Here is a 12,384-nt window from a genome sequence, read left to right on the forward strand (position 1 = left end):
TCAAGCCGGACTGGGCTAAGCCCGAGGCCTCAACCCTGGCCCAGCCCAATCCTGACCTAGGGCTTGAAAATTTCAACTCTAACTCGTCCTCAGGATTGAAAAATCCAGCCCATACCCTATTTGGGCTCGGGTCGATAGGGCCAAACTTACACCCCTAATCAAGACTCACTTGATGTGCATTAAGGGTTGAAATCAATTGATGAGCATTAAGGTTTCAAACGATATCATTTTTTCTAGCAAAGGTTATGGTTGAAGAACAATTTAGCTTCAGCGTGAATGTCGATGAAGGGTGTTCATGGTTCAAATGGCACTCAATTTCATCAAAATAGGAAAACATATGTAGCCTTTCTTCCTTGATAACAAACTCAACATGAACTTTAGATTGGCGACAAACGGGAAGAATAGCTTGGAAAACAAATCTTGGGGAGTAACGAAACTATGGGTATCATGGTCCTCCGGATGTGGATTTCTTCACCTTGCGGGCGGGATCCGTTTGATTTCTGAGGTCCCTTGACGATAGGGACATGGGTTTACTACTGAGATTCATTATTGAGATAGGGGTTTGGTATCATACCACATACATACTAAAATAAAAGGAGGTGCAACCTAGGATTCGGGCCTAGGTCTCAATGAGTGGTAGCCCTATCCAAGGTGAGTAGAAAGAACTACCTGATTTCATATAGTCTGGCCAAAGAGTTTGAGTAAGTGATCAGGTTACGAGAATGGGAAGGTGTTAGCACCCCTCCTCGCTTGATTAAATCGATCTTTCTACTACATGTTTGATTTTGAATATTCTCCCACAATGATATGTCCTATATCAACATGTAAAACTAATTTGAAATGAATTAATCATAAAAAGAAAATAAACATATTATTCTTGTAAAAAAATACTATTTATAGTAAAACAAGTTATTTTAATGGTCTATATTGTGTCAAAAGTAAGGGAAAAAGTAAAGATGTATACCTGCGAGTAAAACCAACAAAAATAAAGAATGCCAAAAGATACGCAAATGGAAAATGTAATTTGACTTGGGTGGAGACGGACAAAAGGCTTGCTTTTCTCTTTTCGAAAAGAATAACGACTGTATAAAATGGGTTTAAGTTAATCGAATTTTAGGCAAAATAACGGTTGTAAAAGGGACTTTTGCTACTCATACTTCAAGCAAAGTAACGGTGTCACGAGAGTTTTGGGAGTCTATTGCTTGATTCTCGGACAAAATGACAGCGTCACACGTGACTAATGAGATTTATAATGAAGGATGATGAGTATAAAAAGGGGGGAGATGAGGTAGAAAGACGGATTTTGATGACTCAAGTTGCAGACATGATAATGGGCACAAATTTTAAGGTGGAAGTTGGGTGAAACTCTGAAATGGGCTAAATGGGATCTTTTAAACACTCTAAAGGCCAAAAAAATGGCTATGCTGCACTTCTCGAGGAGGCTTGGAGGTGTGTCCAAATGAGGGGGTCTCTATTTATAGGGGATGTTGGCGTTCCGCAATGCCACAGATGGGAAGATAATCTTAATTAGGCATTCGCAGCATTGTGGAGGAAAGAAAATCGTATCTCCCAGCTTGCGGCGGGTAGATAATCTTAATTTGGCGTTCCTAGAGCTCGCGGCGGGAAGATAATCTTATCTCCCTGCCGCTCTCCACATGGCTAGTGGAACCGTTGTGGTCGGGGAAGGTGAGCAGTATCTCCTTCAGCATTTGGTAACAAGGTCTTTTAAATCATTTTAGGAATGTGACCATTATATGGTTTGGGTGCAATGACAAGAGTCCTTCTTGAGAGAGATACTGATATTTGTTCATTTCCCGTTATCGTCATTACCGAGGGAGGGGTGACAAAATTCAGCGTCTACAAAAATAGATATCGATCGATCTCCAGTAGAGAAACCTCCACCTCGTGTTGGAGCATTCCATGCAGAGACCAACACTTCAATCACAGTCTGCTTGCGATAAGGCTTACCCAAAAAGGCACATCCCACCAGAGAATTATTCCAGGCTATTACGGCGATATCCTCAAATTTGTCCCCTACCACAAACTCGTCTTCGTCATCTTCTTCTGCGTCTCTCTTCATCTTAGAAACCTCCACCTCTTCTTGAACATTTCATGTCGAATTATTCCAAGCTATTGCAGCACAGTCCTCAAATTCACCCCTACAATGAATTTGTCTTCGCCTTCATCTTCAACATCTTCATCTTCACATTCGCCTTCGCCTGAACAACATCTAATGGTCATGGTGATTCACTCACAAGGAGAGAAGCAAACACTCACTAAGAGGAGAGAATCACTCACCACACATGACATATTACTATGTATTGAATGATACCATTGATTGGTATCGATATGGTATTAATATCAGTCTCTGGCAATATAAATACATCAGTTGATACAATATCAATAGCGATACCATGATCCATATTTGGAATTATGTCCTAAAGATAATCCTAACTTATTGCTGTTTTTTTGAAGAGGTCTTCTCAGATCATTTCTCAATATTATCTTTCTCTTACTAATTTAATCTACAAATTTGGTAATAAATGAATATGATAATAAATGTAAAGGGACAAAATAGTATACTTCACAATCTCATTACTTAATTTGTTAGATGGACAAAAAAAATTTGGGACAGCCAATAGTGGGAAGAAGATTAACTTTGCCAAAGAGTATCTCATTGTTGTGGCGAGAATCCGTGTGGATGACATGGACGTTTTGCAAAAGGTAGAAGACACTGAAGAGGCCTGGAGCGACTCCGAGTGTGGACTCTCTAATGCCTAAGTCAAATTTCGTCCAATAGTAATAATGAGGTGGGAGTATGGTGAGAATGGTAAAGTAGCTAAGTAGTTGAATGACCCGTACCTAAGTCCCCTCCTTCACTATATAAAGGAAGGGCAATTGCTGAGATGGTTGTAGGATTCTAACAACGGCAGTTGGGATCCCTTCATGTTCAGGAATTTTGCCTGCTCTTGTGTATGTGGCAGAGTGCAAATGTGCAATTGACAATTCCTCCTATTTAGGGGGGGGGGGTATCCCTTGCCCACTCCTGTGCGAAGTGGGGTTTGAATCCCGAATCGCCTTTGATAGTGGCAGGTTCGTTTCTTGTGCGAAGACTGGGTCTTGCCCTTGTCTAGTCTCCTGCCACGTGTCATGAACCCGTTCGAGGGCTGATTTTTGGGTGTATCACTCATAAACTAATAGATCTAGGGCAAAGTTTTCCTACACAATCCTCGTCGAAATGCTAATCTATGCCACCTAGCCCTTTTGAGCAACGTTGAAGGGTCTTTTGGTAAAATCGACAATTGGATGGAGGATTGTTCTCCTTTGGGTTAACCATATGTTAAGTTTTGTATTTCATATAGTATGTATGGATGATATTTTCACCAAATTTGAATGCCAATAGATTTATGAGCCTTGGATAAGTGTCTCTACATGTGGCCATAAAAGTAAGTTTTCCTAGATTCTCATAAAAAAGAAGGGAAAAAAAGGCTGTCAGGTCGCGTGGTCTCTGTGCCACCACAGGGGCCAATGGGAGCATGCGCACAAGTATCCAACAGGGATGGACTCACAGGGGCATGATGGTCATTGCACCCTCCCTATCTCGCGCAAGGGCCGTGCGACCTAGCAACGATCCATATATCACCCAATAAAAATAAAAAAAAATTTGAAAAAAAAAAAAAATACTATATTGACAAACACGTTGGCAGAGATTGGCCTCATGCATGGACCAAGGGGTTGCTTTAGATGCGATTTTGTTAAGTCAATTTAGTAATGCAACTTCATCTATTTCCTTTCCTAAGTCCTTGTCTTACACGCAAGCAACCTTGGTGGTTGCTTGCCATCAACAATGCATGGTTTATCACTTTATCCATATTAGTAATAGGATATTTCCTTATTATGTATATATCTCTACTAATTTGAGGATATTTCCTCTCCATATCTTGGTATCATAATGCATAAGTGTAGTGTCCTAATATATGTTGATTAACAATTATTTTAAGTTATTTTATATTGCGATATTATTAGCATAGAATCATTGAAAATATTGACAAATATTTATGTGTGTTCGATTCATCTTAAAAATATATTTACTTTGCTTTCCAACATTCTCCGTTGAACTAAATGGAGTCAAAATTGTAAAATTATTGGTGATTCAAGAAAATATGTACTAAAAATTTAATGTATTTTGGGGTTGAAACTAATACCTTAATACTTCTAAGGATTAAAAATAAATGTCTTCATTATTTATAGTAAAAAATAAATAAATAAATAAATCATTGACACCATCAATTACAACTTATTAATTGGAGGGCGCGGCTATGGTCTGAGATCTTAATTATATTCTTTGATTTTTCGTTTAAATAATAAACAGGTTTTAATCAAATTAAACAAACATAAAATTAAGGCATATTTTTCCTTGTTCTAGCAGATTGTTTCAAATTGCAATACATTAACATGATTATATAGATAGATAAGATACGTTATCCACTCATTCAAATTCAATTCAATGTAATTCAAATTTAAATGTTCCCACCGTTGAGTTGATCCAACTGTACATCCCTTACTTACTTGTAGAACTTCCTCACCTACTCAAGATAAACTTGAGTTTATCTCTTGTCACAGTTTGGATTATTATAAATATAGCCTAAACCCAACGATCAGGGTATGGCAGATTCAAAACAATATTTGTTCAAACAAATGGTGGATCCTATAACCAAATTTTCCTTAGCATTATCAAGCTTTAAATTATGCCTACTTTAATAAAAATCAAAGTACATAAAATGCTCTCTATGAATGGTATAATTGAAAATTTTAACTACATAGACACTAAAATCCAATTAATGTAATTAGTAGAATATATGTTCTTAAAACATATTTGTTTGAAGAAGATAAGTATCATTTTTGGAATGTTCTCGGGATCGGCCCTAGATGTTATAATGTTTCCGATAGTAGACAGTTTCTTTACTAGAAGCATTGGGAGTGTAGGGAACATATCTTGAGAACATTCTCAAATGATACTTAATGTACGTACCTCTTTGATCCCTTGTTCAAAATCGCTTCCATTACTTGAAACATTAGGATTGTAAGAAACATATCTTCAAAATACCTACAAATATTACATAAAAATCTTAATTAGAGTGTTAGAAGCTTTTTTTTTCAAGGAACAAATCAGTTATGGTCAAGAAGACACTCAAGGAAAACCATTATGGTTTCTTTGACGATTTTCATCGCTCTAATTCGATAAACTTTAGCCATAAAAGAGTTCAATGATGTTGAAGTTTGGAAAGAAATCCATTGGATAATTTAACTTTCACAAAATTCAATTGTTAACAAAAATGCCTCTCTCTCTCTCTCTTTCTCTCTTCCGTGAAAGTCGTTTGACGTGGCATGGTCATGTTCAACGAAGGTCTTGGGATGCACTAGTACAGAAGAGCGATTTGATTTTGATTGAAAGAACTAGCTAAGACAGTTAGGGGCAGGCCTAAAATGACCCTAGGAGAAGTAGTAAAGAAAGATATGTATAGTTTAGGCCTTGTCCCTACTATGACTTCGAATAGAGCTAAATAAAAGGCTAAGATCCATGTAGTCGACCTATTTAGATGAGTTTTGTTGAGTTGTTGTGCTTTTTTTTTTTTTTTTTCTTTCTATTCTTCTTATTATCTTGTCTTTAGAGAAAGAGGAATTTTTTAAAATTAAATTTCCTACATACTAAGGAGAAATCCAACCAATGAGAGGAAGATTGCATTGACGCCCAATGATTTAGAAACATAGATGCAAAAGGATGGTATTGTATAGCTTCAACCACTGTGGCAGCCAAGGGTCAAGTCCAGATATTGTATAAGGAGCCAGTACCAATTTTCCAACAGGCGAACCTCCTCAGAGAAGTAAAAATGTGAGAAAACCCATTCCAAAACCATGAACCTCTCTTGGAATCTATGCTTTTGTTTAGTTTGTTTTGCCACACTTCAATATCATGGAATTTTTCTGCGTACTGCAAATTAACCTACAGAGTCGACACCATTTTATTGCTCTCACTTGGCACTTCAACATTGCGTAAATCAATAAGTTCAAAATTAATTAATGCAATTGATAGCTATACTAAATTCTTTGATAAGCTTATTATTATTATTGCTTTCCAATGATTTATATAATTCCATTGATCTTTGGATTGTTGTTGTCGTTGCTTACCAATGGAGTCCAACATGAACACCGCTCATGTTCATCCATCAGGTTCTTATACTCTTGCATTATTATGAATAAGTATAGTGCTTCTAAACTTTCGAAGATGTAATAGACTAAAAGAGGTCTTACATTTGAACAAGTCCTCACATTTCTTATGAAATGTTCGATGAAATGATGACATGCAGTCTAAAAATCAAGAATACACTTTAGCCAACATGTGTCCAAACAGTGTTCTCATTCTGAAAAACCCAAAATCACTCTGACCAATCAAGGATTGCCACGTGTCCAAAACCCAAGAAGAAGGGCCAGCTCAGGACTAGAACCAAACAGGCGAACCAAGGAGAGATTCGACCCAAACCGGACACGGGCGCGGACCCCGGGCACAGACCGCAGACCCCTGGCACAGACCGCAGGACCCCGAGCGCAGACTGCCCTGGGCGTGGACTCAAGACCCCGGGCACGGACTGCCCTGGGCAAGAAACTGAAGACCCGGGCGTGGATCTCCTCGGACGCAGTCTCCCTCGAACACGGCGGCGATCACCACCATCAACAAGACAGGTCACATCGCAAAGGACTTTAGGCCATCGCCTATCAGTCACGTAGTTTGAACGGACTTATACACCGAGAACCTCATCTACCACGAAGATAGGTCTATCCATCAAGGAAACCAAGTCTATCAGGACACTACGTCTCATGGGAAGACAACTATCAAGTCTATCATGACACTACATCTCATGGGAAGACAACCAATCAAGGATGAACCCTACTACTCAGAGACTCTATCAACTACGAAGACTACTCACCATCAACAGGGACTCTCCACACCGCCATACCACGCTATAAAAGGGGAGGTACTCTACCCATCTAATTTTATCTTGAATACTATTATTCATCTGTTTGCTCAGGAGATCTGACTTTGGCATCGGAGAGTCCTAGGCCGGAATCACACCGGTTCTCCTTTGTCATCCCTTGATCCTTTTGCAGATTACGGCACTCGAAGGACCGCTTGACGATTTCTTGACGCAACACATTCCAAGTAAAATATGCATTTCACACAGCCTAAATGTAACAAAATAAATATATTAATTATTTATTCATGTTATGACCTCATATACTTTTGGAGATAGAATGAAATTATTTAATGCAAAATAGAGCCCAAGTAAGGTAAATGATTGCAAAAATAAAAAATAAAAAATTTAAAAAGAAGAGCGAAAAGAAGTTCTCTGGGTCTTTGGGAGGAGGGAGCTCTCCTTGAACCATCAATGGCTGCCACGAGAATCTTCAGAAATCATTTGGTTGACGTGGGCTTTGAAGTTGAGCTATGTTTTTTGATAAAAAGTTGAGCTATTCGCTTTATCTTGGGATGTATCTCCAATGATTAACTTGTGCTGTTTGAGCTCTAATAAAGCGATATTAGACTAATCATTAAAACTAATCCCTAATTACATTCACTCTCCGAGTCTCCGCTTTTGAACAAATCACCCAGCCAAAATTACCCATATGCTTTATCCTTAATTCATGGTAAACTCGAATTAGGGCACTTGATCTATCTATCTTTCTATTATAAAATAAATAGACTACTAGAGTCCACACAAGAAAGAGAGAGAGAGAGAGAGAGAGAGAGATGATGCATGTTGAAATAGGGACAGATGACCTGCCTTGGATCTATCATTAAGGTTATTAAATATTTCTTTGTGATGAATAAGGTTATTAAAATTAGAATCAAGGTTGAATCATTAGTGTCAAATTTGATTTCGTAGATTGAAATTGGTTGGAATCAGTCTCAAAAGCCCTAGAATTGACTATCAAATCGGAGAACATAGAGATCCAATGACCAAAACCCTATAATCAGCCACCAAAACAGATGGAATTGGGATCAGTCACAATCAATCCCAATCTAGATCCGGATAAAACCCTAGAATCAGCCATCTAATACAATAACCAAAACCTTAGCATTGGCCACGTCGAATGAATCAGATTTGAGATCAGGCATTACCTGGTTGGATTAATTCAACCGATCCAATTATGATTTTTGAAATAATATCTATCATTTTATGACTCGATGATAGAAAAAATATTTGTCACCATTTTTTTTCTTCTAACAAGGTATCCAAGTCTTCGTCCTGACTATTTCCTAGGGCCCATGCAAGCCCATAGTCATAAAACCAGATCATTCAAAGATTTAAATAAAAAATTAATTAAATCCAAGGTGAGTGGTCTCAAACAGGTAAAAAGAGTCTATCAATTTAGACCAACACCCATGCTAACTCGACTACCCCTTAGGGTTATGTATCACCGTTCATCAGTAAACTCCCCAACTATAGTTGCTCGGATAACCATCACCAATATTTTTTATTTTTTTTTATTTTTAGATTAAAAATTTTAAGATCTTATCAAGATTGAAGACATGTGACCTGACCATAACCCTAACAGCTATGTGTCGGGGGCCATGTTTGTGCCCCAGACAGAATGTATTACTGGAACAGGGACGCGGTGGCCAGGGTGCGTCTTGGTGTCTTCCCAATCCCAGGTCAATTTATTATTATTTCTTTTGTCTTAAGGTTCAGAATTGTTTTTTTTTTTAATTTTAGAAGGAGCTCACAAGCAATTATCATTTAACAATGGCGATTTTGTCGTAATCATTATTATTACAAAATATGGTCTTATTATCATTCATTTTAAACCGTTTCTCACGCTGCATGTTCCTAACGCCACCGCAACTCTAAATATTTTTTGGTTTTGCTTTCAAAATTTTATTACTTAAGACTGTAGCCCTTATCAGGTGCCACGTCAAGGGAAATTTTTTTCTATATTTTATATGGGAATGATGCCAGCGAGGAGTGGGTTTTCCACATCACATTAGGATTTTAATTCTTTTCAATTTTTAAAAGCGGTCAGTGCAGTGAAGTAATGCTAGGCAGAGAAGTCAACATATGTGCACATGTGGCAACTCGGACATCTAACAGTAGATGTTAATGAGCTCAGAATTATAGAGGATTACTTTCTCACTAATGGGTGAGAAGGCGTAGGAAATATCACCAAGTAAATCTTTTTTATTTTTTATTATTTGGTTTTGTTAATAAGACAGAAGAGGAAGTGTAAGAGAATTGGTGGAGAGGAGAGATTGTTAGAAAGCATCTCATTCAAGAATTTAAACTTACAATTGGGGATTGAATCAGTCCCTAACGATGTAGATCCCAAAAACTTAGAATCAGTCATTTTGAAATGATTAGAATTGGAATCAATCGATTTCGATCGAAATAGATTAATTTGATGATTTTGATTTTGATTTTGATTTTACAACGTTGACCCCATTATGATGTCAATAAAATTATTATTTTTTCATTATATAATTTTGGAGAAAAGTTTTTGTTTTGTTGACAAAAAACTAACTCCGTGGTCTGGATTGGAGATTGACTGTGGTTTGGATCGGGTTTTCTACTCAAGATTTCTAAACTCATAATCGGAGATTAAATCAGTCCCCGACAATATCAATCCCTAAAACCCTAGAATCGGCTGATTCAGAATGACCGGAATTAGGATTGGTCATGCCGATTCCAATCCGAATTGATCAATTCTATCATTCTGGTTTTAAAACTTTGATCTCACTGTGACGTCATGGAATTGTTTTTTTCTTCATTATAAATAATTTTGGAGAAATTTTTTTTGATCTACATACCAGAAAATTGACTTTAAGGTCTTGATCGGGCATCCCATTCAAGAATTTTAAATTCATAATTGGGCCTCGATCTAAATTGGTCAAAACAGCATTGGCCCTTTAGATCTGATATACTGATTGAATCAGTCCTTGGCGATATCAATACCCAAAAACCCTAGAATTGGTTCCTCAGATCTGAAACCTAATGATTTTGTCAAAAAAAAATCTTAGAATCAGTTACTCCGAAAAAGCTGGAATTGGATTGGGTCATGACCGATTTGATCAATCTGATTTCGATTCTTAAAACGTTGATCCCACTTTGACGTGGTAGAATTTTTTTTTTTTTCATTGTATATAGTTTTGGAGAAAAAATTCTATTGACCAGAAAACTGACTCTGTGGTTTGGAGTTATCAATCGTAGGGAAAGAATAATACTCCCCAATGAAGTGGTACAGTCCACAGCGGGTCCCCCACATGCCATGATACTGTACGCTTTGGCTAAGGTTCGCCACATGACTTTAAAATGTGTAATTTCATGTGAAGGTTGACCGCCACTTATATGGATATTCCATGGCTTAAGCACAACCGATGTTGGACTGAATTACGTGGTACAACATCCACGTTGTACGGCAGAATCATACCAATAGCATTCCCTCACATCTTAGCTCTGATACCAATGAAGTACCATAGTCCACAACGGATCCCACATGCCACGATACTGTACGCTTTGGCTAAGGTTCGCCACACGACTTTGAAATACGTCATTTTATGTGAAAGTTGATCGTCATTTATATGGACATTCCATGACTTAAGCACAATCGATGTAGGACTGAATTTTGTGACACAACACTCAATTAAATGAAATTACTGAAATACCCCTTACATTCCTTCCAACAACCATTATTATTCTACTTTTCTTTAAATCCGTCGACCAGCGAATTATTCTTCCCTATCGTTTTCATTGATATGATAGGAGCTTATATTAGGAGGTGTCCCAAATGGTTCTTATCCGAATCTGATTTCCAATTCAGCATGAGAATAAAATATTAAGAAGTGGGGCCGGAGGAGGGGTTAAGATCAGGGATTGTCCATGTTAATTCTTTATGGACAAATGAGAAAAGAAAAGAAAAAAATAAAATGGTGGTTGTTTTCTTGTCCAGCTGAGGTGTTCCTCTCGTGGGTCCATGTGATGGCCCCACTCTTAAGTGAATTCTTACATCCACTCACATCCGTGCCAGCTTCTTATGTGTTGGTAGAGGTGTGGTTCTGCTTTTTCTTCCATAATCCGAGGACTGAGATGCATTGTTTATTTTAAAAAAAAAATTGTGGATAACAAAATGGTTTTAAAAATTTTAAAAGATCAGATCGATTTTCTGATTTGAATCAGAATCGATGGAGGATTGGTACTGGAGCTGTGCTTTCCTAATTTGGTGGAAATAAGAAGAAGATGATAATCATGAACTCAAATCTGATCTACTGATTGAATAAGTCCTTGAAGTTTAACTTCTCTTCCATCAACGTTCAAACTCATCCACAATTTAGAAAAATCCTAAATAATGGGATCAAGTGGGACCAAATGGGACCAAGTGTTGTCGGCCATTGAGTTTCCAAAATCATCTCATACCCTTCGAAAGATAAATATTGAAGTCTACCTCAATAGGGAAGGGCTGCAAGTTTGTCCCTAACAGGGCTTGGCTAAAGATTTTTGACCCTGATGGCGGATTAGGGCCGAAAATTTTTGGCCCTGAGTCAGATTCGAGTTGGGTCAGGGTTGAGATCTCAGGTTCAGTCTGATCTTGATTTTAGCCTTGATTTTGTATATACAAAACAACAAAAGTGCTTCTTGATACCTTACAATGCTAGTATTGATCAAATTTTGCTAGACATTAAAACAAGTTTAGAGGACATTAAATAAGACAAAATGACTATTTTTCTGGGCTTTCTCAAGTAAGGACTTTGAAGGATCAACTTTAGTTATCAGAACTCATGTTTGAGGAGTAAAATAATGTATAGCTGGTATGTACAATTTCTGTACCTTATTTGTTTATTGTGTTAATATTCTAGTATGTCTTCTATGGTTCACTAAAGCATCATTTATGGGTTGTACTCCGTGAAGTAAATTCTTTATTATCAAAAAATAAGAAGTTATGATGATACATGTGATCAAAGAATATAATTATTTAAAATGAGACCTAACCATTGTACCAAGGAAAAATAAACCTAATAAAATAACCAGATTAATATGAATCCATCCTTTATTGTGTTGCTATATAAACATTCAACTATTTTAATTTGCTTATTGCAACAAGAGCCGAGTGAGGGACATGAACTGTGGGTTTGACTAATGGAAGAGGTCAATATAGATTTATTACATGTAACATTTCACATGTTTGTAACTTAAACCATTTTTGTGTCAGGGTCAGGGTCGAAGTCAAGGTCGGAACCAGGGTTTTTAGGTCCTGAGTCAAGGTCAGGGGGGCCAGGGCCCAGCTAAGGGGACTCAGGGTTGGACTAGGGTTTTAAAAAGCCTAGCACAACACGAC

This window comes from Telopea speciosissima, chromosome 3 (genome assembly GCF_018873765.1).
Source record: "Telopea speciosissima isolate NSW1024214 ecotype Mountain lineage chromosome 3, Tspe_v1, whole genome shotgun sequence".
Classification (NCBI taxonomy): Eukaryota; Viridiplantae; Streptophyta; class Magnoliopsida; order Proteales; family Proteaceae; genus Telopea; species Telopea speciosissima.